The 3,335-nt window shown below is 42.2% G+C and overlaps 1 pseudogene; it reads right to left on the reverse strand.

The window, feature by feature from the left end:
• LOC101570167 overlaps positions 1 to 2,224 on the reverse strand; it is a 6,222-nt pseudogene extending 3,998 nt beyond the window's left edge.
• Positions 2,225 to 3,335: the final 1,111 nt, after the last annotated feature.

Below are 3,335 nucleotides of genomic sequence, written 5' to 3' on the forward strand. Positions count from 1 at the left end.
TAGCAATGAGACATTTTCAAAACATGTTAGTAGGACAGTTACGATAATTAACACATTGTATATTATTATCTTCGTAGTGGTTATTCATAGTACAAGATGCAGACATGATATCCTGTTCAAACACTATTAGTACAAATCTTTCTTCTCACTGAATTAAGAGAAAGTAGCTGTATATCTATCCTAACTATTTTATATATATATATAATGGTCCTTCCTTTGTATCCCCTTTTTTTGTTTAGTTTTTTCAGAGAAGGGTATTCCATTGCCATTTAAATATTGTAGGTGCGTGAATTCAGCAAAATAATCCAATATACTCCAGTAGTCCATAATAGTAGTGGGTTTTCCGTAGGACTGGCAATGCCAGAAGTTGTTGACTTGAGGCTTTTGAAGCTCATTGGCTTTCTTGGTCCCCTCCACATTCACTTTTTTTCTGTCTTATTTACAATTTCTCTCTGTGTCCTCTTTGTTTTACTTCTCCAACAGTCCAGTTCCTCATCACAAGGTAGTAGGTTTTGTGCAAAGCTGCTCTCTAGTACATGGAGGTCCTCAGGGACTTACTTTGTATTGGGTTGAAGTCAGGAGTCTGGTACCAGGATTGTCACATGGCAGAAGGTAGCCTGCTAGTAAGGCCACTGTAAGGATGCAGGCCATTCAGGGACCTTGGGCAATAGAGAAGGGGAGACTTCTTTGTAGATGTTATCATCAAGAAAGTCTTGGAGGGGGCCTGCCCCTTAGCTCAGTTCTTTAAGTGGCTGCTTCAACAAAGCAGTCAGGCTCATGTTGCTGTGGTTCAATCCCCACAATTCAAGCCAGCCAAACCTGCCCTGAAGGCATTCAGAGTTAAAAAAAAAAAAAGAAAAGAAAGAAAGTCTTGGGAAATTATGCTGTGGTAGTCTTTAGCAACTGGAATGAACTGGCCACCTTCAAAGCTGATGTTGTATTTGAATACAGTATTAATGGTTGTCACATCTGGGAATAGATTTACCAGGGGCAGAGATGAGTTTGATGCTTGCAAACCATTGGCCATTAGTGGTTTAGTGACCAGGAATCCCCCTTCTGTGCCCTCTGGCTGTCCCAAAACATGGTCTGGGAGAGCGGCCTGAAGGAGATGCTGGACACTGCCAGCACTGGCAACCAGGGGTGGGTTTAGAACTGTGGCTGTGGGCTGAGGTACAGCAGAGATAACTGTATTGATCCTTCTCCAGGCATTCTCAGACTCCTCATGAGAGAAGCTGATACCTTATTTCAGCCTCTGTGCTGTAAACCTGTTCTTAAGGTATTCTGGATACTTGAACACCACAGTTAGGTAGCCAAGTTCAGCTTTGGTTGGTAGGGGAACATGTGGAAGGAGTTATTCAGGAATCTGTTGGAATCCATGGCTGCACTGTACATTGGGATGCTGCTCAAGGGTAACATCACTTTGAGAAGAGGCTTGGATATGGGCAGGGGCTGGTGTAGATGGTGCTGGGCATGCACTGGGGGCTGCTGCTGGAGGGAGAGGAACTGTTCTATACCAGTTGGAAGAATGGGTACTGATCCTATGAGGGGCCCACTGGAACCATGGGGGGGAGCTGTGCAGAGCTGGCAGGGGTCTGGCTGACAGGAGCTGCCCCACTGACAAAAGCATGGTCTCCCTCTTTCATGTTCATCTCTCCACCTGATGGCTTTGGCAAGGCTCACCCCCAGGCTGACTGGGGACATTCTCCTTGAGTATAGTCTCCTTGGCTTCAACTTGGTCTTTCATTATCTTCATGACTGGAGTCTTAGTAATGATGATTTCAGCCTGTCCACTGATTGCTTCAGCGCTGTTCTCACCTGTAGTTCAGGAGTGCTGGTGCTCTCAGGCACACTCTGAGTTACCACTACATGATTTCCTGGCCTTGCCACATTCCATACAAGTCTAGCTTTCTCCAAGGGATATTTACCAGGAAACTCCATCTAGTGGGTACAAAATTCAGGTCTTTATTAAAGCCCATGTCCTCTGAGTTCTGAAATCAAAGTCTTCATATGAGCATAAATAGCTATCCAATGAGCTCTAATGTCTATGAGCAGTGCAGAGCCTTCAGTGTTGTGGGAGTTCTGGGCAGCCTCGCTAGTGGCAGCAGGAGCTCCTGCTGGGGATTTTCAGGCAAGACTTTCACAGGTGGGGCCTCCTCAATGGCTCTGTTGTACCAGTCTTCACAGGGGCCACACGTTGGATGGTAGATTTCCTCTTTCTCGCCATCATGAGAGTATTCATAATTCAAAGGACATGACTGCCTAATAAAATGGTGTTTTTTTAACCTAACTACTGAACTAAATTTAGCAACAAACTTATGTTGTTTTCTCTTTTCAAGATGGTTTTTTCCCTCAATATCTTGTCATGTAATTGAAATTTCTCCTTCAAAAAGTTGTGATGGACTGATTCTGACGTCATCTAGGCACTTTTATTTTCATAGTCTGTTAACCCTAGCATCTTACATAAACACATGTGAAGTTCATTTGCAAATTTTCATACTAAATTCTAAATTTGAGGATGTGTATGATTAATGAAACCTATCACACCATAAATCTCTTATACCTCTATAATCAGAGCAGGAGCCTTTTGAGTCATTGTCATACTGTTTTGAACTTGACTCTCTTTCAATCTATTTCAAGAATGTGGGCAAAAATATAAATACACTGAGAAACAGTTTCCCAAATTTTTCTTTATTTCTTAGTTTCAAGAGGTATCAAAAGAATGTCATGTGATTGAGATGAGCCTTGAGTGATTAGCTGTTGACACCTTTTTAAGAAATCCAAGAAAATCTCAGTGACTTAAAATGAAACTCATGAATGTATTTTGAAACTAACATGGGTCTGAAACTTAAAGTTAAATGAATGTAAGTTTTTCTTACACAAAACATAAGAACTGGAAACTGGGGTTTCCTGTGTATTAGCTATTCTGGTTTTCTCGATTCTGTGTGACTAGACCAACATTTGTTGAAACATTGCATTGTGAAGAACACACACTCCGCCTATCCATTTCTGTGTGTATTCAGAAAATTTCAAAATCTTTTAAGAAACTATGGGTAGGGCTGAGGAGATGGCTTGATGGTCTAAGTGCCTACCTGAAAAGTGTAAGGACTTGGATTTGATCGCTGGTACCACATATCATGCCAGCCCCAGAACTCCGGGCATGCTGTGCTGGCCACTGAAACTGGGTGTGGTGTCACATGCCTGTAATCCCAGCACTAGGAAAGCTGAGACAGGAGGATCACTATGAGTCCGAACTGCATAGCAAAACCCTGTACCAAATAAATAGAAAGATAGATAGATGATAGATAGATAGATAGATAGATAGATAGATAGATAGA

The sequence above is a fragment of the Octodon degus genome, unplaced genomic scaffold (assembly GCF_000260255.1).
Source record: "Octodon degus isolate 3935 unplaced genomic scaffold, OctDeg1.0 scaffold00095, whole genome shotgun sequence".
Classification (NCBI taxonomy): Eukaryota; Metazoa; Chordata; class Mammalia; order Rodentia; family Octodontidae; genus Octodon; species Octodon degus.